The sequence below is a fragment of the Piliocolobus tephrosceles genome, chromosome 6, assembly GCF_002776525.5.
Source record: "Piliocolobus tephrosceles isolate RC106 chromosome 6, ASM277652v3, whole genome shotgun sequence".
NCBI lineage: Eukaryota > Metazoa > Chordata > Mammalia > Primates > Cercopithecidae > Piliocolobus > Piliocolobus tephrosceles.
In genome coordinates this window covers 51241092-51266081 of record NC_045439.1, presented here as the reverse complement: position 1 = coordinate 51266081, position 24990 = coordinate 51241092, and the positions used below count along the sequence as shown (strand labels likewise).

Below are 24990 nucleotides of genomic sequence, written 5' to 3'. Positions count from 1 at the left end.
CAGGTAAAATCTGTCCTGTTGGGAAGCACTGATTTAGGATACCAAAGCAGCTAGCGTTTATTATTTTGGAATAGATGTAGTTGAAACATGATGTTATTTATCCTGAAGAGTTTTTGTTTTAAAGCTGGATATAAACCTCATGATTTATTTTCCTTCTGTTAATTGAGTGTAGTAGGTGGTTTTATATAATCTGTATGTACGTGGAATTGAATTTGTGTGGCTTGTAGAAAGATGAAAAGTGTACACGACCAAGTGATGAAAGAGGCCAGCTATACATATTTTTCTCATAATTTTGAAGTGAATAAAATGCTAATTTAAGAAAAACTGGTTGTTTTCTGATCTATAAGTCAAGGAAAAAATCTGAGTTTTTATTCCAGTTGATTTATGTTACATAGTAGATTTATTACAGTGTTTCTTTAATTAAATTCTATAATATATAATCTTATTTTCTATAAAATATATTTACATGAAGCATTTCATATGGGACTATTGTCTGTACCTGTTGATCATGAGTTTGGGCCACCTGGCATATAAATGAGAGTCTTGATTTCCATTTTTCCTGAAAACTTACTTTTGGAAGAAAAAGGAATGGCTTCATGGAAGCACGTGTGATATTTATATGCAGTGTAAACATAGATCACCTTTGTTAATGTTTTTGTTTTTAAAAAGCTCCTATTTCTGAAGCAGTGCCTTTGAAAGAATTTGTTAGGAGATGCCAATTGAAATGATCTTGTATTAATGAGGGGATGAGTAGATAAGAAAATATCAAACACCAAGGAAACAAGAAAGATTAATATTTAGTAGATAAGCCAAAGCTAGAAAAAGAGAAATAAACTAAACATTTGTAGGCAGAAAGGACATTTTATAAGGAAAATAAAGGAAATCCAGCTTTACGAAGATTCTCAGGAAAGGAAGAGGTAAAATAGCAACAGAATCTTAAGAGGTCAAGGAAATAGGGGATACATTTTGTACTCCAAAAATATGTGGTGAAGAAGGATACCAAAACAGACGTTTTTAAGCATGTGATAAGTGCCAGAAATGTTCTGGTATTTAGATGTGGTCCTTATAATTTTGTCTGTTTGTTGACATTTCCTTCTTTTCCTTCCTCTTTTTAAAAATCTTGGGTTCAGATTAATACAGTGGCTGACATTTTTAAAAAATGTATAGAAATCTTGCTTTGATTACTCATGCTTCATGTTGTGATAGAATATGAAAGTTTGTAACTATTAAGAGAAAAGTATCTCTTCTTTATTCTTCAGCCACTGCCATCTCCTCCCATTTTAGCCTTTTATGTTTTACTTTTATATCTAGATTTTACTTCAAGTTATTTAGATTATTAATCTTTTGATAATTGTCATCTAAGTCTGTGTTTAAAAATATTACCCACAGTACTAAAAGTAGGGCAGATTGGGTTTTGGTCTTGACCCTCTATATTTTATAATCTGGGAAAAATATATTCTCAGGGCCTCAGTTTACTCATTAGAAACTGAGTAAATTGGCTTCAAGCAGGAGCTCTGTTGAATTAGAAAATATACTTTGGTTATAACAATAGCAATTATTCTGGCTAAGATAAAACAGACAAAAGTTAGAGAAATTATTATAGGCTAGCCCTCAGAATCAGGGAAAAGTTGAGTAACCAGGTTTTGAGAGAGAGTAGAACTGGAGTGTAAACAGGAGTGCATGTGGATATTTTTTCAAGAGTGTTAGATGGTGACTTTACTCTGGCCGGGCGTGGTGGCTCAAGCCTGTAATCCCAGCACTTTGGGAGGCCGAGACGGGCGGATCACGAGGTCAGGAGATCGAGACCATCCCGGCTAACACGGTGAAACCCCGTCTCTACTAAAAAATACAAAAAAGCTAGCCGGGCGAGGTGGCAGGCGCCTGTGGTCCCAGCTACTTGGGAGGCTGAGGCAGAAGAATGGCGTGAACCCAAGAGGCAGAGCTTGCAGTGAGCTGAGATCCGGCCACTGCACTCCAGCCTGGGCGACAGAGCGAGACTCCGTCTCAAAAAAAAAAAAAAAAAAAAGATAATGACTTTACTCCAACCAGCTTCTATCTCTTTTAAAGGTTTTACATTTTCAAGAGAAAGAATCTGATAGGTCTGCCTACCCTGGGTCACTGAATTATGACCAAGGCAGATGGGCAAACTAAGACCAGACGTATTTATTGTGAGTAGATCAGCCACCCCATGTTGCCTTTCAGACTCTCACACTCTCATCCTGGCCAGCTGTGCCCGGCCTCTCCTGCTGCTAGGTTTGCTCTGTTGGCACCTTCTACCTTGGAGCCTCACATCTACCTCTCGCCCCTTACTCCTGCTCCATCTCAAACTGTCATCCCCACCAGCTGTGCCCGGCCACTGCTGCTGCTAGGTCTGCTCTGTTGGTACCTTCTACCTTAGAGCTCCAGCCAGTTGTGAACCCAGCCCTTTACTTGTTTAACCTTTTCTTCAGATAACCCCCCTCCCACTTCCTGGCTTTAACTGAATCTGATTTTCAATGAATGCACTCTTTTATTATTTTTTCCATCTTACGTTTGTGGAACATATTCAGTGACTCAGTACCTGTCCCTGAGTCTCTTTCTCCCTGACCCTGTAGCATCTATGGTTCATAGTACGTTAACTCTTTCAGTTTCTTTTCCACTTTTCCCACTGATGTGGTACCCCTTACAGCCTGTTGTCACTTGCAAATGAGAATTATCTCCAGTTCATTCTATTTCTGGATATACTTCCTTATCTCTCATCATCAAGACATCCAGCCCATTAGCCTGTCTCTGTTTGCCACAGTTACTGGCCCACTTGGCCTCTCCAGGTAGGTCTTAATTCCACTCCAGATTCTCTTTCTCGGGGCTCTTTGGGTATCTCTCTTCCTGTGTGTCTGACTCTGGGCTCTTACTGACCCTGCTGGACTGCTTTTTTCTTTTTGTCTTTATTGTTCACCCCATGCCCCTTAAGAATGGCAGTAAATGTCATGGTACCTGGCAGACACTGGCATGAAATGACAGTGGTTTGTGTACCCTGACATTTTTGATGCTGCAGTATTGGTAATGAAAGTTCATGTTTAATTGGAGTTGGGAACGTGGGACCTAGAAGGGTAGGTGTGGTTATTCATTACTAGGATTTAAGTTCTTTGGCTTTTGGTTGTGTTGTTTCTTGCCTCTGCCACAATCACTCCCTCTGCCCGCATTCTGGAGGCAGAACAGGGATATGCCTTTGCTGGTGGTCGTGGCAGCTGGGAAACAGGACCTCTTAGTTTTCCGTGCATGTCAGATGAGGATGGCAAGTGTGTGCTACTGTTGTGTAATCTCTATTTGTGTAATGTTTATTCATGTATATATTTGTACTTAGAATAATACTCAGAGGTATTTCTCTGATTATGTAATGTGTGTGTGTGTGTGTGTGTGGTTTGTTTTTTTTTTAATCAAAAGTCCTGTTCTACTTCTGGCCATTCTGTTGCATAGGCATAGGGCTTTTAGCAATTTATTCACCCATCCATTTATTCAACAAATATTTATTCAGCACCTTCCGTGGCCAGGCATCATGCCAGGAATTGGATATTCTGCTGCAAACAAACACATCCACATGGAGCTAAATTTCTAGTGAGTAGGCAAACGAGAAAGAATCATAGGATACACATTCGACTGCACATTGGGGAAAGCGCTAAGAGGAAGGGGTCACAGAGTTTAGACAAGGTGTAAGGAAGGACCTCTGAAAAAGTGGTGCGAGCGCTGTGAGCTGGAGAGGAGAGCAGTTGACCAAAAGAGCAGAGATCAGGGGTCTTGTGGGTCTGGCTGGAAAAGTTGGATTTTTATGTAAGGGGAAATATTGAAGGGTGTGAAGCAGAGGGAGTGACATGATATGACTGAGAATTTAAGTCAGTTTATGTGTTCATTTACTTTTTTATGATAGGGGACAACTATTTTGCTCTTACTTAACCAGTAAATAGTATGATGGTGGTGGTGGTGACGGTGTGGATACTGGTGCCTGATCGGAAATATTTTGTTAGCTGCGTGTTTTAAATTTAGCAACATTACTATGGAAAACTCTTTATAATGGTTTTCCTTTCTTAGATTATGCTTTATTGAAATGTCCTTTTTTGGGTATTTTTACTTTTAAAAAGTAACTGAAAATCACTTTATTCCAGCTGGCCTATTTCCGAATGGAAAATATTAGTGGTCTTTGATAATTTAGAGAAACATGAGGGCCATTTAATGTCATTGTTACAACCAGGCTGCTCTTCAGCCTATTTGGGCTGCTGTGGCTCTACTGGTTGATAAAATATTGAAACACTTTCTTATCAGTTGATGAATAATACAACAGTAACCATGAGAAGTGGCAAAATGAATAACGATATAACTTTCGACATAAACTCATTCACCCCAGCTGATTTTGTAGGATGTGCTGGGGTCCACTTTGAAAGCGCTCACTGTCTGTCTGCCGAGCCTCTGTCTCATGACAGTGAGTGGTGTTGATCTCCTGCACGTTCATGATGGAGCTCGGGCCTCCGTTCTTTGGGAGAGTCATCGGCTTATCATCAGCCTCAGACTTTCTCATTGCTCCTGTTTTTAAATAACTGAGTTTTAAATAGGTCTTTCTTTGGTTTATTTCATTGTTACTGCATTATAACTCTTGGATTAGTCATGTGTGGTGTTTCGTACTTAGAAGTTCAAGAATTAATTTGTTGAGAATTTTATTTTAAATAAAGAGGCAATGAAGTTTGGGTAAATTTTCTTAGATGTCATAGACATGAGTATTCTGAATCTCTGAGAGAAGAAAAAAAATAACAGTAATAAAACACAGCTAAGAATATCTTTAGTACTATGCAGGAATATAAACCTGAAACAAATGATTTGTAGGTCTAGAATAAAAAACAATTTGATTATTTCAACAAAAAATAATAGACATAAATCAGTTTCCAAAAATTGAAATAACAACATCCAAAAACATTTTATCTGAGAGTTTTGACAAGGCAAGGGAAAAACAATTTATGAAGTATCAATATAATGTACTGTATAGTTTAAAATAATTTTCTGACATAAAGTATTTATTAGGACTTTAAGAATTGTTTTTATGTGAATGTAGCATGGACATTTAGGTTTATGGTCCTAATTGTTGCAAAACATATATCTACTGAGATGCAGAAATGCATTTTGGAGAACTTATAAATCAGGGCAGTAAAATTTCAGTCATTATTGACAGAGCTCCAACAATTTCACATAGAATTGTTTTAATAATTTACTTAAAATGCAATATTCAAGACTTCAAAGATAGTGTGATGGTTTTTATTGATTTCATGGAGCTGGAAGGAAGAACATCTGAAATATATTAAACTTTATTAGTCATACTCAAGAAAAATGGTTTCAATGAGAAATATTTACATGAAAACCTTATGAATGTTTTACAGATGGTGCAAGTATAGTGTTAGGGAGAAAAAGTTGTCTCAGCTAAAATTCTAGGAAAACTTTTAGATGTTTTAATTTGATGCTGTCTCACTTATATTTGGTTATCTCTGGATGATGCAGTAGGAAGATAAGCCAAGTAAACCACTTAACTTTGTTTTGGAAATTTTATATTTATCTTATATCAAGTAATAGAGAATTAAATAACGTATTTGAGACCTTGGAATTGAGGTAGCTGTTTGGACTTTTAATGGGCAACCAAAGATGGGAATATTTGTGTTAATGGACATTGATAAAACAGCATTTGGACAATTTTTTTTTAGCAGTTTGGCTCTGTTACATCATATACTAAGCAATGTGAATTTTTTCCACGGTTTTAGAAAACAGAAAAATTTTAATTATTGAAATGGACAGATTTATTTGACAAATACTAAGTGATAGAACATATAAACCAAATACAGGAAACTGTGATGGAGAAGAAGGTATTAGAGGAACAAACAAGTTTGAAATGAAACAAAATGTTAATTCCAAGGGAAAAACTATTACATTGCCTGGCAAATTAAAAGAAAATACACTTATTTGGTGACAAATCTGAGGAATACAATTACATTTTAATTACATCCTTTTAATTTATCGATTTTGAGAACTTGGCTAAATGTTGTTTTCAAAGCACCATAGATTGAAGGCAAGCAAAATTTTATATAATTAAGCCAGAAATTAAGCAGAACAATCCAATAAATAAGGGATTTTCATAAGGCTTGGATGGTAATAGAAATAGTGAATATAAAATCTCAATATTATTAGGGCTGAAAAAAATAGAATTTAACTAATATTAGTTCAGTAGAAGATAATGGAAGATTTACTATGAGCAGTATTACGTGGTGGAAAAATCTGTGTATATTAAGACGTGGTTTGCCCATTTTCCTTAATTAAATGGGGAAAATTTTTGAAAGAATTTGGTCTCTTATATCAATCACAGCTCATACATTGCTTAAATTGTGACAGATATATCAAATAAAAAAATCATACCAGTAATTTGTAACAATTAACAGATGACTTGGAAATGATTTACATGATTTGATGAACGGTTGCTGTTGTAACTTACTTCACCTGGGATACGGTTTCATAAAATGTGTAATTCATATTATTTAGAGAATAAATGGAATATTTTAAAATTTTTTATTTATATGCCTAATTTTTTGTTAACAGGCTGGTCGTTAAATAATATCACTCCTGACATGAATAACTTTAATAAATATTTCTGTGATTAGGTGATTATCCTATTTTATGTTTTACATAGAATGAGTTTTAGATCAAGAATTGGCTGTTATGAATCCTCTATTACATTTCTATAAACTTTGATTAATCAGTACTTTTCTGTAAAATGTGACTAATCAATACTTTTATGTTTTTCTGTAGTTCTTTTGGTAGTTCTGTCATTGCAAATAATGTAAGTATAGCAATTTGTGAGCTGTTCTTTTCCTTTCTAATTTTTGGTTTAGTTTTTTACTTCTGTTACTCACAAAGCAAACGTTAGGCTGTCTTATTTAAATACATTTTCTTTCAAATCATCTAAGTAAAATGTTGAGCATTTTGCCACTGTATTTAAGCCAGGCAGTGTTACTTTCACTGATTTAAGATCTGAAGCAGCATACTTATCATCATTTCTTTATACAGATTTGCGTAAGAGTGTTTAAAGTAGGTTTTAAAATATAGTATGTTTAAAATTAAAATTTCAGGTATGATTTGCAATGTCCACTGCGAATACTTCAAGAAAGTAGAAGAGTTGATTCATTATATCACATTTTTGTTAGTTTCAGCAATTAATATAGTTTGACACTAACATTTTTGTTTTTCTGTAATCTTTTTTTCTAGCATATGTAGTTTCATCTTTTCAGGCACCAACAACTAATTTTGTGTGTATGTATTGATATTTATTGCTGCTTTGCTGTGTGGTCTGGGTAGAATTATTCATTGTTTTTTAGCAAAAAGGGACATTTGTTTCTTTTTTCCTGCATGTATTATATGGTTGGCAGAATAATTTCTGTCCCCATTCTCCCAAGATGCTCATATATTAATCACTGGAACCTGTGAATATATTACCTTACATGGCAAAAGGGCTTTTGCTGGTGGAATTAAGGTCATGAGACTTAAAATAGGGAGATTATCCTGGATTATCTGGGTAGGCCCATTGTAATCACAAGTGTCCTTAATAGTGAAAGGGGAATGGAGAGGACTCATGAGGTATGAGGGAAGAAGGAGCAAGAGAGATCTGGAGCATGAGAGGGACTCCACCTGCTGCTTCTGGATCTGAAGATGGAGAGGGTACTATGAGCCAAGGAGTGTAGGTGGCTTGTAGAAGCTGAGAACAGCCCTGGCTGCTGGCCAGCAAGGAAACCAGGGCTTCGGTCCTATAATCACATGGAACTCAATCCTGCCAGGTCCCTGAATGTCCCTGAAAACAGATTCTTCCCTAGAACCTCCATAAAGAGATGCTGCCCTGTCAGCCCCTTGATTTTGGCCTTGTGAGACTCAGGCAGAGAAATCAGCCAAGCCTACTGGACTTCTGGCAAACAGATCTATGAGATAAGAAATTAGTGTTGTTTTTAACTGCTAAGTTTTGTGCTAATTTGTTATAACTGCAAGGGAAAACTTATACATACTATTTTATGGAAAATTAAATACAAAATACCTCACATTACTGAGCAGCTCTTAATCTCCTGGTTGGGGAAATGAAAGGCTGGGGAAGAGATGAAAGAATTGAGAGGCAGGGAATGAGGTTTTTTGTTTCTTTTAAAATTCTTTTGGATGGAGAGCATTGGAGCAGGAAAGCTTGACTCTAGCACTCAGTAACTTAATTATCTGCGTAATTATCTGCATTACTGATATACAGTAATTATAATTTTGACTGATGCATGTATTAGTTGGAAAAATAATTTGTGTTGTCCTTAGAGCATAATTTTATTAGAGTTGCTTTTAACATGTCAGTGTGGAAGGATAGTTGTATCTGCATTTATAATTATCCATCTACTCAAACTTATTTGAATTATGACCCTGATTCAGGCACTTGCAACCCATCTTTTCATGGAGGAAGAGAATCTTACTGCAACTTAAAAAAACAAACATGGAACATTAAAGTTGAAAGGAACTTTATTCAAACTGGCTGCTCATTTTACAATGAAGGACTTAAAAAGTTCGGGGAAGCTCAGTATGTTGACCTAAGTCACTAAGCCAGGTGCGCTACCCAGGACCCAAGAATGTTGGTCTGTTGCTGCAGATGGCAGGTAGAAAATATTCTGAAGGATAAGACCAAAGCTGGGTTCTGCTTCTCATTTTTCCACATTTTTGTAGTGTGAATTGGGAAATTTATTCATTTGCAAACTAGAATGCTGCAACCCTAAAATAAGTGAATATGATAGTAGTTGCCAGTAAAAATGGAAGTTGCTTTGTAGACCTGCAAGGTACAAGTTTGTACTTTATGTAAGTATCAGTGTTAGGATAAGCTGTCTAAAATCAGGTGCTCTGTAGAAAGAGCCTTTTCTACAAAAGCGAAAATGATGGAGGCTTGACTTTTAAGTAGTTTGGTTGTAGGGGTAGTTATGACCACTTGTAGTAGAGAATATGTCAGGATAACCTCTGTATAGCTGAAAAGAAGTCACAGACTGCAAGGGAGGGTCATTGAGGTACCATTGGCTGACTTGGAATGGTTACGGCCTGTTTTGTTACATCTTTTGCTTTTCACATTAAAGTGCATGATTGGCCTTAACTTTTCTGAAAAAGTACTTTAGCCTCTTTGAAGTCCTCCCACTGCTGACTGATTCACAGAGATACCTATTTATAAGCTCTTTATTGATCATACCTATGTTCCAGGGAAGCATGAATGAGTGGCTTCAGGAAGCTTTGGTTTTGTTTTACTGAAGTTAAAGGTGATGGAGGGTAGCCTAGGTTTGGGAGCTCCCAGATAGGCAGCTCCCTTCTGGTTCATGCTGTGTTCATTCTGCTGCCAGGTGAGCCCTTGCAGGACCGCCATGCCCTTCTCCTCTGCTTCTCAAGTGGCCACGTTTTCTCTTGCCTCTGGACCTTTGCAGGGGGCGTTGCCATTGCCTAGGATGTTCTTCAGCCTGGTGTACCAGCCCTCAATATCAGTATTCTGAAAAATTGGCCCAGCTACCATTTCCTCCTTGGACATCTCCCCTCACTCCCAGTCTCAGTGAGAAGTGTTTTTGTGAACTCCTGGAGTACCTCTTATAAATCCCCACAAGTGCTCTGATGCTGCATTGAAGTTGGCTGACTTCTCATGTCTTCCTGGACGGCAGGCTCCTTGAAGGCAGATACTGTCTTTCATTTCTGTACTCCCATTGCCAAGCACACTTTGTTGAATGAGTAACCAAATAGTGTGACCTGCTTTGAAACAGCCACTGGTTCTAATGGGTCAATAACTAATGGATTGGTATTCTGCAAACCCACAGGCACATACATAGATTGGTTTATGTATCAGGTATGTTTGGTAAATTTTGTTCAGGTTAGTTCTGAAATCTTGGGATTATACTATGAATATTGCTTTCTATCCTTTTTTCCATCTCTTATGTTATGACATTTCCCTGTATCATTAAATGACCATTGAAAACTTGATTCTTAGCCACTGAATAGTATTTCATTATGTTAATGTATTCAGTGTATTAACATTAAAATTTAACCCTTCTATTGTTGTTTCTAAATTTTTATATTATAAATAACATCATGATAAGCAGCTTTGCATAAAAACTTGTGTGTATCTCCGGTCTTTTATCCTTCTGATTTCAGGCATAGCATTTGTTTTTGAGAGTTTTAAGATGTAATAGTTGATTATATATTGTTTAAATTATGAAAAGCAGAACTGAGTGAAAGTGTGGGCTTTCAAATGTAGATTTTTTGAATGTTTAGTTCCCCTCTTTAATATCTGTAGGCTCTTAGGTAAAAAATGTCCTTTCGTGGCTCACCTTTCACTTTATAAAATAGGTATTTAGGCCAGGCATGGTGGCTCATGCCTGTAATCCCAGCACTTTAGAAGGCTGAGGCAGGTGGATCACCTGAGGTCAGGAGTTCGAGACCAGCCCAACCAATATGGTGGAACCCTGTCTCTACTAAAAATATAAAAATTATCCAGGCTTGGTGGCCTGTGCCTGTAGTCCCAGCTACTGGGGAGGCTGAGACAGGAGACAGCTTGATCCCGGGTGGTGGAGGATGCAGTGAGGCGAGATCGTGCCACTGCACTCCAGCCTGGGCTAACAGAGTGAAACTCTGTCTCAAAGAAAATAATAAAAATAAAATGGGGATTTATATCAGTCAATTGAGGCCAGGTTATTGTACAGTAATAACTCTCAAATCTCAGTGGGTTGACAGCAACAAAGCATATTTACTCCTCAGGTTTTGTCCATCGTGGGTTAACTTGGGGGCTGTGTTCCTTGTGAAAATTCAGGAACCTTTGCTAATGGAGGTTCCATCTTGATGTATACTTCAGAGATGATGTAGGACGAGGTAAGAGAAAGAACATAGCTCTTCAAGCTTCTTCCTGGAAGTGACGTGCTTCCGTTGCAGTGGCTAAAGCAAGTTTCATAGCTGTCTGCCTGAGTTCACAGGTTGGGAATATATAATCCTTAAATCCCTGCTGGTGGTAATACAGTCTGCCTCTAGCTAGTGACTCAGGATGGGAAACACCTGGATCACATTGTATGCCTACTACATGGTAGCAGTTGATTAAGGTTAGCTAATATTAGTGCTGGTTTCTCTGGGAAGTATTAATGACCTGTTATAAGAAGTTATATATAGGTGTAGGATATGACGAAACCTAACATTTGTACTTACTTATTGGTAGTTTAATTATATAAAAACTTAGCTAAAATGCATTGATAGATTAAAAATTAAAACTGCATCATCATAATTTGAATATAGATTTCCTCTATAAACTTTACAATTTAAATGTATCCTTTTTTGTTGTTGTTTTTAAATCACAGCAGTGAAGGTTTAACAATGAACAGTTTCTAAATTAGTTGAATATACTAACTTTGAAAGCCAGTGCCTTTCCTCACAGGAGAATGTACTTACCAATTAAACACTTTGATAAGGCATTCTTACATGAAAATGCATCTGACCTAAATCAGTTTTGCGTTCTCGAGTCTGCTAACATTAGTTTCATTTCCTGCATTTTGAACAAAGGAGTTGTGCATTTTTTTCAAATTAGAGTTGGACCTCTAAATTGAAGTTTCATATGAATAGTTAGATTTTAAAAAATCTCTTCAAGTCATTCTGTGGTACTGATTGAAATCGTGAACATGACATACCAGTTCATCAGCAATTTTTCCCAACATTAAATTATTTTATTTACTCTAGTGTCACAAATCTAAGAATATCATTTCTAAAAATTTCTAAAATAGTATTGATAAGTATTAAAGGTTAGGTAGAATGAATGTTAAATTCGGTTCCCTTAAAATGCAGGAGAATGAGAATTCTGATAAATAGATCTTACCTAACATTTTTAAGAAGATTTTCTTTACACAAATCATATGGGTAGAGTTTGATGAATTTTCTTAAAGTGAACACACCTACTTCTACGGTACCCAAATCAAGTAACGGGACTTTATCAATACCCTCAAAGACCCCCTTGCTCTCAGTTACTCCCCCACCCCTAAGCAGTAACAGATAATCCCTATCCTGACCAAACACCGCAGATTAGTTTTGGTACTTTTTACAATGGGATCTATAGTATAGACTTTTTGTTGCTGACTACTTTCATGTATCATTATATTTGTGAGTGAAGTAACCTTTGTTGGGTATCATAATTGTTTGTTGCTATGTAATATTCCATTGTGTGAATATTCATTCTGTTACCCAGTATGCTTTAACATTTTGATAACACTAAGACCTGTTAAGTTTTTGTAAATTATTAAAGGTACTTTAAAAAGTCAGCTATCTTACTTTAGGATGTAAAGTTAAAAAATATGGAAGTCAATAAAAGCTACCAGTGGTCACATTTATAACTTGCAGCAATTTGAACTCTAGTTATTTGTTGCATGAGTGAAAATGTATCCTCACTTAGAAAATTGGTTAGTCTGCTAAAACAGTAATGATTTTACAGCCTTGAATATTTGGAGGATGAACTCTAATTTTATGGTAAACTTTGGATTTTATGGTGTATTGCTTTTCTTTTGCAGGGAACATACATCTTTGTTAAAGCTGGGGGCCTGCACACAAATTTCCCTCAGTTTTTCCATTTGTGAGATACAGAGGCAGCCTGATGTGGGAGATAGAAAGAATCTCATTGGAATTTTGGCTTTTCTCTTTGCGAGCCATGTGACCAGGACAAGTGCTCTGAGTGAAATAGCTTTTCAGAGTTGTTGGTGAAGATTAGACAGAATGAACAGAACATACACCTCCCGGCCAGAGTAGGGGAATTAGTGAATGACCTTTTAGTTACCTTGCGAAGAAGTTGTAAAGACATGATGGAATCATAAAATATTTGGAAAGTCCCTTTCCATGTCTACATTATGTACCGAACCACCAACATAAACATAATTAGTAAATTGAGAAGACTTTGGACTCATTCCTCTTTTTAAGTGCATAGATGCTCATTCTTATTGTCCACGAAGCTAGATTTCAGTATTTAAAATATAAACGAATCTTTAATATTTAATCCCTTAATTGCACACTAAAAAACCTAACACCCTTTAATCTTTATTCTGAAAGGTGAGTGACAGTCCCCAATGCCGCCCTTTCTGTGAAATCTGCGGTGTTCTGTAGTGTGCCCTTTCCTGCCTTGCATTGGACTTGGTTCTGGCAAGTCTCTGTTCCCTGCAGATTGTGAGGTCCTGGACAGCAGGACCCACTCTTATAGGCAGGTAACCAGAGAAAAAAGGTCACACAACTGCTGGAATGAGTGAGCAACACCCGGCTAGGACTCTTAGAATCTGTTGCTTTTTAGGTAATTTCATGAAGTGCAAAGCAGTTTAATAACTGTTGACCAGAAACAGATGAAAGCTTTTCTAATTAAATACCTGTTTTTAGTGTTACAGACGGTTAAATTGGTTGAAATATTTTCTTCTCATTTGTGAAAGTTCATCTTTACCTAACACTCAAGTGGAATCCTCAGGTGGGAAAATGCAGTGTGGCTGGCTGGCAGCAAAAATGAACCACACAGTGATGGCGGGAGGAGTCCAGGCCACAAAGGCTCTAACTGTTGTGGAAGGGTTGCCTGCCTGGGCACCTCATAAAGAAGAAGGGCAGCAGGTTCAGATCAGGTTGTCTGCAACCAGCTGCTAGAAGGGTGTTTGCCTGAAGGGTGTTGCTGGTACCCATGAGGGACTCCTTCCATTACTTGCCCACTTTCTGAGTCTGTGAGATTAGACAGAGGCAGTGTAAATTCCTCTAGTGAAGTTGCTGTGCCACTAGCAACCTCAAAATCTGGCAATCTAAACTATCATTTTGAGAACTTTCTACTTGAGCTGTAATACAAAATTGTTTTTAATAAGTTTTGCTCTAGTTAACCACCTTTGTTTTTGTTTTTTTGAAAGAAAATATTTTATTTTTGTTTTTGAGACAGAGCCTTGCTCTGCCACCCAGGCTGAAATGCAGTGGTATGATCTCGGCTTACTGCAACTCTGTCTTCCAGGGTCAAGCGATTTTCCTCCTTCAGCCTCCCAAGTAGCTGGAATTACAGGCATGCGCCACCACGCCCAGCTACTTTTTGTATTTTCAGTTGAGACCGGGTTTTGCCATGTTGGCCAGGCTGGTCTCGAACTCCTGACCTCAAGTGATCCACCTGCTTTGGCCTCCCAAAGTGCTGGGATTACAAGCGTGAGCCACCGAAATTGGCTTATTTTTGATTAATGAGAAGGTACTGTTGTTTTTGAAAAATGGAATCAAGTTTTTAGCACCAATTTACTGAAATTTCTTGCGTTTTGTCTTACTTTCTAGTGTACATTCCCTGTTCATCATTTTCTAAACCGAGTCATGTTACTGGGGTAAAGGAGGGAAACATGAAAAGGTTTAGGAATATTATTTCTAATTAAAGGTTTGAGAGTTTCTCAACCTCAGCACCATTGGCAATTTGGGCTGGATAATCTTTATTGTGGGACCTGTGCTGTGCCTTTTAGGATGTTTAGCAGCATCTATGGCCTCTACCCACTCTACACCAGTAGCATCTCCTGTGCCCTCATATGATTACCAAAAGATGTCTTCAGGCGTTGCCGGATGTACCCTGGAGGGCTACTGATGTAGACTCTTAAGCTGTAGTTAGTATGGGATCCGGTTTAACAGTACAGGCTCTGAAGTCAACTTCCCTAGATTGAAATTCTAACTCTTCTTTGGCCAAGTGACAACCACTCTGACTCTCAGTTTTCTCATCTCTCACATTAGGGACTATAGTATTACTCAACTCATAGGTTAGAATGAATGAGTTAATACATTAAATCTTTAAGAATGGCACCTGGTGTGTTGTAAATGCTCGACAAATGTTAACCAACGTTACTGTTTTTATTTGTAAGAACATTAGGTATTATAGTACATCTTTTCTTCTTCTTTTTCACCATGTCACAGAATGGAGACCTAAGGGGAAATAATAAGTGAGAAAACTTCTTAGCAAATTATTCTTCATTTTAAAAAGCTGCATTGCTGTATCCTCTGGCAGGCAGTGTGGCACAGTGAATGCATATCTGACTCTTCTGACAAGTTCCTTTACCTTCAGTAATTCTGTGCTGCTTAGCAGAAACCATTGCTTTAAATCAGGCTTTGTGGAGATAGAGGGGGATGTCTCACAAACTGACTTTTGATATGGGGTTAATCTATCTTTGTCCTGGATTAAGAAAGGCTGGTCTCAGTCCTCTGAGCCTCTGTCTTCCCAGAGTTGGAGGCACATTTCGAGACCTTCTGTCCCTAGCCCAAGACAGAGGGCAGTGAGATGCCCCCAGATGGGAGTATGGGCTGAAAGAAATGCTGATTTTCTCCATTACCTCAATCAGTTGAAGCTACCTCCTCCTTGAATTTAACCCATTATCTGATTTGACAAGAATGAATTTATTTTGCTGAAACCCTGATTGTGGCCATGATTGCTAATTTCATAGAATTAAAAAAAAAAAAAAAAAGGCAGGGGTTGGGGGAGGGAAGGACGTGCGGAAGGAATAGCAGAGATTGGACAGAAGGGAATATTGTTTCCTAAAACCTGACAATGGGAAAGGAAAAAGAGAAGAAACTGCAAGCAGATACGTAGTCATACATACCAAAATAGACTTGAAATAATTTAAATCAGCCAAATATCTCCACTAGTGATACTTGGAACTGAATTACATTGACCAGTTTATAGGTTTAAAAAATCCATATGAGTTAATCTCAAATATGTTAATGACCAGTATTTAAAAATTTTATCAAGTTTCTGATTTTTAAAACACACTTTTGATAAAGAATTGGAATTTTTAACGTAGAAAAAGTGTTTTAAGTTAATGTGAGATTTTTTTAAAGGGAAGTCGGCCTCCTTTTTTGCCGAAGTAAAGGAGTATATAATTTGCCCTAGTTATGATGCCATTTTCCTAGAATGTTAGGAAGATTGTGATTCCTCCTGTTCATTTTTCCCAATGTGAAAACTGAGGCCTAGAGTTACAGGACCTTTCTAGGATTGCTTAGCTAACTTGAGCCTTGAGCTCTTGTTAATTTTTTCATTGTTGAGGGAGTCTTAATTTGGCTTAAGAAGTTGACACAAATCTTTTACAACTTTGTTCTTTTTTTTTAAATTGAGTAATTGTTTCTGAACTTTGTGGACTTGTACGTCGTAGGAAGCACTGATAAAAACGCAGCTGAGTGTAAGATGCTTTTATTACCTGGAAGCTGGGGCCCTGACTATGAATACACAGTTTACTTCCCACTCGGGCAACATGTTTCCCCACATGTGGCTGCCTCTCTCACTGCAGGCTCAGGTGCCCCTTTTCCTGTCCTCAACATCCAGCCCTGCACTGCTGTTGCCCTCTCAGTCTCCACTGTCTTTCCTCTCTTTGGCTGTGGTCTCTTCACTACCTACCCTGTCCAATCTAAGTGAGAAACCTGTATCATGTATATTAAGGTTTTCTTTCCTTAGTACCAGGCCCCACTGCCCCAGTAAGTGCCCAGATCCTGCAGAATCTGCTTCTTCACCAGTCGTGATCCCTAGCATGGACATTTGCAGTGGACATTTGTGAATGGACTGGTGGATGAGCCCCTGATAGTGTTCCCTTCACTGCAGGCCTTAGTATATCCATGCCTGTTAGATGTGACACTCGAGTGCTAAATAACTTTGAAGGTAACGTGGAACCCTTTCTCCTTCACATGAAGTATGTCTGCTCAGGGGCATCATTTCACCCCATTGAAAAGCTTGAATAATTCTCCATGGTAACTGGATAAGGCAGCCCCACGTCCAGAGAATGGCACATGAAGTCTTTCACAGGATGGCCCCCCATACCCTTCTAGCCTCCTTTCCACCAGTGCCCATTCCTCTGCCTCAAAATTCAGTCAATAGGGAATTGTAAAAGATTAGTACATTTAGGATCTTGTCTTTTATGTAAGTGAATATAAGCACCGCGTGTTGGTGCCTTGGATTCGAGAGCCAGCTGTGTAAAATTAAAATAACCTATTATTCACTGCGTGCAATGATGACCCTAATGAATGTGGGATAATTCACTTCCCGTTGATGAGAATTCAGTCTAAAACTGTAAACTAGATGCTCATTAATTTAATGCTTTTCCTGGACACATGTTTTGTTTCTACAGCTGTCAGTGAAATGTTTTCAGGCATCTGTGCAGGTGGAAGGATGCGTGCAAGCCTGAGATAAGTAAGTCTAGCGAATGAAGAGAATCTCTCTTTGGTATTCCTTATAACCTTCCTTCTAAAAGGGAATCCCCACCCCCCTTCAAAAGCATGCTTCTGGAAGTCTCTTGTGGCTCAGTCTCCACCCTGTTTACTTGTCATGTTGTGTCTTTATGCCTGCTTCTCGCTGTTCTGCCATTCTCTCATTTTCTAGCAGGGACGTGGGCATGGAGAGACAAACACCGGAACTGCCAGGAAAGAGCAGAGCTTCCCCTTCCCTCGAGCAGTCCTGGGCGGTCCTACCCCCTCCCCTCACAGCTGGTTTGAGGCTGAAGCAGCTTTCCACAGCATCTGTTGACCCAGGCAGTTCTGAAGCTAGTTGGGCCTTTTAATGGCCGTAAAACAGAATTGCTGTGTGGAAGGCCTTTCAGCAGTTTAGCTAAAGGCTTTAGAAGCAGTGGAGATCTTTTCACTTACGAATAGTGGCACTAATGAAACAGGTGGGGATACCTTTTCTCTAAATGTGTTCAAATACCGCAAACCCCTCATCTGGAGAAACGTTCCCACCTTGGCTGTGTTAGTCCATATTAAACCATTTCTTAGGTTTCGGAGCGGTTCTGCAGATATCTTCTGGTTGTTTAAATGTGAGTCAGATGTCAAAAAGCCTAATCTGCCCAGCTGGGAGTTTGGGCCCCATTCTCAGAGGCTGCACATGTGCACAAGCCGTGATTGGCAGGTGTGGTGTCAGGCAGCATGCGATGGTGCTCCGGACAGGAGAGCATGGCCCCTGCAAGTGTGTTCCCAGCTGGCAGGATGTGGCTTTTATTTAACTGCAAAATGTCAGTTTATCATTACTCAGGATGGGCTGAAGGAGGGACTCTGTACAGTTAAGTGTTTACTCAACAGATGAGTACAATAAGTACAGAAATTTTTAAAATGTTATGACTGATTTTAAGTACAATTTCTAGGATTGTGGAGGTTACATTGTATAAATGGAATTAATACCAAATGAATTTAAAGGCTAGAGAGAAGAGTTTCCTTAGGAGTAACTGCCCCACTTAAATAATGATGTCAGTTTCCTTCCAAAGCATGTTTTCATTTTGTTTTTGTTTTGAGGGGTTTTTCAGTGAAATTGTGAACCCTGAAACGAGTATGTCTGGCATTTATTTCTGGAGAAGGCCCTTCTGAGTCTATGTTTACTAAGCAATTTGAGCCACAGAAAACTTTTAGTCTCTGATATTTTGATATCTGGTGATGAGACAGTAATTACATCACTATTTCTGGGTTGGTAAACTTCGCTTTGGAAAATGTGTAATCCTCTGCTTCAGACACACTCTCTGTGGATCCATCACAGATGTGGCTGAAAGAAAAAAATCTGCAACCTCTTGCTTTTGTACATTGTTTTCTTTTGCCAAAACTGTCTTGCCCTCTGCACTGTGATTGTAGTATACTGCCCACTTGAAAAATGGCCAGGAGGATCATTTTAAAATCGTAGTCTTTAAAAAATATTTTTACTTTAGGCACATTCGTCTTAATTTTTGCCAATATGATGTGTTAAGATTGGAATCTGTTAAGTTCCTGACATGTATTAACTACCTGATATTTAAATTCCTTGCCTATTTTTGAATTACATTATTTGACTTCTTTTTTTTTTTAATTAGTAGAATCTGTTATATGTGTTGTATATATTTTCTTTATCTTTCAACTTTGTTCGTGGTGTCTCATCTCGTACTTGAGTTTTTTGACTTGGGTGTAATCAAATCCGGAATTTTCTCACTTAAGATTTATAAGTTTCTTGTTTTGCATAAGAAGTACTTATCTATCTCAAGGTTTATATAACATTTTTCAGATATTTTAAGTATGTTATTCTGTGTGTTTAGATTTTTCTTCCCTTATAATTTTTTGTTTATTTAATTAATATTGATTGAGCATCTGCTGTGTGCCAGGCCCTGGGCTCTGCACAGGATGAGTTAAAACAAACATGGTTCCTGCACAGGTTATAGGGGCAGAGGCAGGCAATAAATAAGAAATCAAATGAATAAATATATAATATTCATTGGTGCTCAGCACTGTCAAGGAAACAAATGGTGGAGAATACTGTGAGGGCCAGGGACACATATTTAAGTTTTGATGAGTTATGAAGGCATACATAGAGTTTAGCTTTGCAAACGGGGAGAGGCAGAAGTGTAACTGTCAGCATATTCTACTACTCTGAGGCAGGCTTGAGGGCTGGTTAGTGGGGAGTTGGAGCCTGGGATGAGATGAGGGTCCAGTCAAGTCTTGTTCATGGGTGTTGGCTTTAATCTGGATGCAATAGGAAGCTGTTGGGTGTTTGGGGAGAGATTTATGCATGAAGAGGGTGTTCTGGCTTTGATATGGAAGGAAAGGATGGAAGCAGAGAGACCAGTTAGGGCCTGTTGCATTGGATTAGACCAGAGATGAAGTGGCTTAGACTAGTGTAATGGTTAATTGTATGTGTTAACTTGGCTGGGCCATCGTGCCTGGATATGTGGTCAGGTGTTATTCTCAATATTTCTGTGAAGGTGTTTTTGGATGAGATTAATATTTAAATCTCTAGACTTTGAGTAAAGCACATCAGGTGAAAGCTTGCATAGAACGAAAAGACTAACCCAATGCAAGCAAGAGGGAATTAGCAGCAGATGGCCTTCAGACTTGAACTGCAGCCTTGGTTCTTTCCGGGGTCTCCAGTCTGCATGTGCACACGCACACACACAGATACACACACCAGGGATTGTGACTGGTGAAGACAGACACACAGACACATACACACACATACCAGGGATCGTGACTGGTGAAGACACACACACACACACACACACACACACACACACACACACCATTGGTCCACTTCTCTAGAGAACCCTGACTAATACAACTAGGATGGAAGGAGTAGAAGTACAGAGAAGTGAATATATCTTTGAGGAAGAAGCAATGGGACTCTCTCATAGGAATAATTAATTGGTTGTAATGTATGGATGATGATGCCATTCAAGGCAAAAGAGAGGAGCTGGTTTAGGGAGATACTCAAAGAGTTTGGTTTGGGCCTTGTGTAGTCTGAGATGCCAGTGAGATACAAGGGGAAGAGTTGAGTGCACAAATTGGATACATGAATCTGGAATTCAACCATGTAGAGAGGGGCAGAAGACTTAGGACTGAGTATTGGCGAATTCATCCTTTAGACAAAGGCTGAAAAGGAGTGACCAGGAAATAGGGAGGAGAACCCAGAGAGCTTGGCATCGTGGAACATGAGAGGAGTGTGCCTAAGGCAGACGGGTGTAGCTGACAACATCACATGCTGCTGAGTGGTCCAGTGAGATGTGAGTTAAAGGAAGGGACTAGATTTGACCACTTGCAGGTTGGTGGCTATGGTGGCTAAGGCAAATCTGATGGAGCAGCGGGAACAGCGTCCAGCATGGAGTGGCTGAGCAGTGAGCAGGAGACGAGCAGGTGCAGAGTCCATGTGTGGCAGCTCTTTGGAACAGATGTGCAGGGATGGGGAGTAGCAAAACGAGGGAGGCCTTGGGGGTCATAACTTTTTAATGATGGTTGATGGGAGAGCATGCTTACATGCTGATGGAGATGACCCAGTATGGTGGGATACTGATGACAAGGAGAGAGGGTATAAATGGTTCTTGTTTTCTATCTATTCATTGGTCAATTTTGGTACTTTGATATTTTGTTAGAAAATCTTCTGTCTACTCTGGATTTATTGACAAAGTTTACATAATATTCACTTTATTTTAATCATTAGCGTCTGTAATTATATCACCTTGTCTGTTCCTAATTTTGTATATTTTTTTGTTTCTTCTTTTCTTGCTGAAATAGCTTTTGTTTTACTCATATTCTCAAAGAGCCAGCTTATGACTTCACTTACTTTTTCTACTGTTATTTTCTTAAATTTCATTAATTTTAGCTCATATCTTTTCCCCCTCTTCCTACAAGAATTCTGTAAACAAAAACAATATTACTAGTGTCATGTGTGAGCCAAAAGTTTCTCGCTTGCTGCCCAAGGTCTTGCCCGTGAGAGTCATCCTGTGATGCTTCTGGGTCATCCTTAGTTGATTGTCCTGAGTGTCTCTACATGCGCCCATATTTGGACACTGAATGTTGCAGTTCTGCCTGGGCTCTAATCTCCATTTACTTCTGTTCTGTTTTTCTTTATACAACAGACGGTCTGGCCTGGTCATTTCTCTTCTTGGTATGTTGCTGCTGAGTCACAGTTGAGTTAACCAAGAACCGTGAGAATGAAAGTGCTCAAGTAATCGCAGACGGTAGATTCCCCAACGTGATGAAAAACTCTTCTTTATATCAGGAATATTAAAATGGAAGATTACATTTGAAATAATACATTAATGAAATCTATCCAGTGCTTCATGGTTCTTCTTGTTGATTTCTCGGGGTGTGGTTAGCAATGAACTGAGGTTTATAACTAGCAAGTATGAGTGAAAACTCCCTGATAATTAAGTTTAATGGCTCGTTTGACACATCCTGATTTAAACACAGACCCTACAGGTTATATAAACGGATGAGATAAAAGTTGTTTTGGTATATTAAAATCTGTAAACATGTATGACAAACCAGCCAACTGTTTCTTAAGTATTTACATACAGTTTCGCTCAGCTTACCAGGGCCCAGGGATTTAATTAAGCTGTACTGCAAGTTCTGTTTATGGTTGTACCATATTCACAGGTGGTGCTCAATAAATCTTTGTTGACTTGATGTTGAGTGAGTGTATCTGGGGTTTACCTTCACTGTAGAAATTACCTAACATGGATGGCAACGCTAGGTGTATTCACCTGGTAGACAGTGGGTCTGTATGAAGCTTAGGTTTTGCTGGCAGTCAGATTAATGAAGAGTTCTTACCATACAGGGAGCAATGATTTAAAGCCAGAATTCAAGGCCTCAATATAATTGTTTACATTCTTTCTAATGTGTCTCATAATTCATTTTCAAATATTTGTAGTTGCTATTGTAACAGAAGGTATTTCTTCTTTCTTTTACTACTACTGCACCACCTTGCCCTAATAATAATAAGAGTTCAAATACAGAGTGCTTATTCTGTGTCATATAGGTAATATCTTTGGCCACCAGATACTGTGCTAAGCACTCTGCATATTTTTTTATTTTCCCTTACAAGAGTTTCACGAAGTAGGGCTTTTATCATGTCCATTTTCAGATGAGGAGTGTGAGGCACAGAGTGTGGAGTAACCGCCCCAAGGTCACACAGCTGGTGAGAAGTGGAGTGAAGACATGTCTGGGTCTGTCTAATGCCGGAGCTTCCTTTCATAACTACCACACTCTACTGCCTTCTGTTACCGTATAGGGTACCATCTAGAACTGGAAATGACGACCAAGAAGGAAGGAAATCTCACTAAAAGCTGGTAAAATAATCAATATAACCACCATTCAACCAAAAATACATACACAGGTGTTGAAATACTGGCTTTTTGATTTCTGAAATGCTGATGACTGTAAGTGAACAGCCTGTAGTTCAGGCAGAAGTGATTCTTTTTTAAGTAACTGAATTCCTGACTCAGGTCTCTCCTTATTAAAGTTCCTGTTAGATTGTTTTTAATATGACAGCAGGCCTTAGCAGAAGAACTGTTGGCATTTACATTAGTTGTCTTACATTTGCATTTCAAACAAACATTCTGATTGTTTGCCTCATAGATTTTGCCTGGTCTAATGGCCATTAGTGATCATTATTAAACGCAAGCGTCTATAAAGATTTCACAAGTTTGTTTGGATTTCATAGGCCTTCTTTTTAAATCAGAAAGGCATATAGTCATCTCTAATATTAAAGTATGTTTAATCTAGGTATAAAACACCAATTAAAAGAACATTAAACTTGGTCTTTAAGTGTGAACCCAAGGAAGAGCCCTGGCCTATGCATGTGGAACATGCTCCCTGCAATGTGGCTCCAGATAAATGATTCACTGTCTCTGAGCTTTAGGGAGAAACCAGCAAAATGCAACTGTAGATAAGTACCGTTTCCATGCAGTTCTTCAAATTCACTATTCTGCCAAAGGATGATCCTGCATTCACTGGTGGTTTTTCCATGAGAGTGTTAACTTAGGAGAAATGCAAAAGATAAAGATAAGCTAGGACCAGTGACAGATTTTTTCACTTAAGTAGGCCTGCAGGCCGTCTTCCACGTGATGTGAAATAGTCACTCATCCTGGGCTCTTGGACAGTAATGTACCCAGTAGTGACAATTATCCAGGAAAGAGCTGGGGATTTAAAAAATTGTAGTAGTGGTACTCTATTTTTAAGTTCGTGTTTCTGTGTACAGAGAATTTCACATGCATTCATCCATCATTTTTAAGGGCCTACCACATAGATGTTATTTTTGAGGAAATATTTTTCCCTGTATACCGTGGATGAATTGTATTGTCAAACTCCACCTGAAACCATTTTATTCTCATAGGTGCTCATCTAGTTAATTGCAAAAATATGGTGAACTGCTAAATGTCTTTTGCTTTTAGGGGGTGGCTCAGTTGCACCATAGTTTACCAAGATACAGTTAGTAGTGCTTAACCGAGAATTCAGCAAGTTAACTATATACAATAATTCCATCCATAGTCAATTAGTTCATAATCTTTATCTACAAAAGCTGAATTCTAGAGTGGCTCAAATCATTTTAAAGTTAAAATAGACTTCTTAACCACAGGCTTGCAATAATATTAATAATAACTCACTATGATTACAAAAATCTACTGAATGTTAACTATGTATTAGATACTATTCTAGCACTTAACATGTGTTAACTTGTCTATTCTCACAACCCAATGAGGTAAATTGATTGTAAATTGATCTATTTGATAGATGAAGAAACTGAGGCACAGAGATGCATGAGATGACCTGGCAGTGTCCCACAACTATTAAGTGATGTGTCAGGTCTCCAAAGCCCACATCCTTAACCAACTTAAAATTATCCATCTGGGGCCATAGAAGGTATTTGTTGTTGTTGTTAAAAAATACTTCATTATTTTCACCAAATAACAGTGGGGTTGATTGTACCATGTTTGTAAAAATGGAAGGAAAAAGCAGATAGCATCAACCCTTTAGTAAAAAAAATTTGAGGGAATATTGTCTTAAATATCAAAATAAGCCTGCCTTTAAGAGTTGCTTTTTTAAAAAATTTGGCTTCATTTTCAGTTTTTCTCTAATGGCTTTGTACCTCCTCTGTCCCACAGAAGTGAAAGCCCTCCTTGGCCCATTCTGACTCATAGTGTACCTGTCAGTTCTGTTCTCAGTGGAGACAGCTTTCCTGGAACCCTCCCCTCCTTCGCTACACTTGGAGCCTGCTCTCCAGGTCTGCTCACAGCCAGCATCCTGCTGGCTCTGTGTCTGTCTTTCTCATTAGAGGCTTTCTTAAGTGTCTGATGATACTTGGATGTCTGTTCACAGGGAGGGCCAGCTGGAGTCTGGGAATGGGGAAGGGTGGGACTCATGAAGCCTGGGCCTAGGTGTAGGATTACTGAATTGGGAGAAGGCGGGGTCTTCTGGGGATGTGTCTCCTGATGTTCTGTAGTGGTGGGAAGTACACAGCATATCATCTGTGAAGTCTTCTTGACAACATCTTTAACCAGAGTCTGATTATTGAGAAACAGCTAGACAAACCCAGATCATGGAGCATTTTGCAAGATACCTGTCCTGGTCTATTCAAAAATATTTATCACGAAAGACCAAATTAAATAAAAATAAAAGGGAAGTTGTCCTTTATTAGAAGAGATTAAAGAGGTAGAACAACCAAATGCAATGCGCCATCAT

The 24990-nt window shown here is 38.5% G+C and overlaps 1 protein-coding gene across 2 annotated transcripts in view; it reads left to right on the top strand.

Moving 5' to 3' along the window:
* Nucleotides 1–24990, top strand: part of PELI2 (pellino E3 ubiquitin protein ligase family member 2) — a 185927-nt gene that overhangs the window by 60738 nt on the left and 100199 nt on the right. The window lies entirely within an intron of this gene.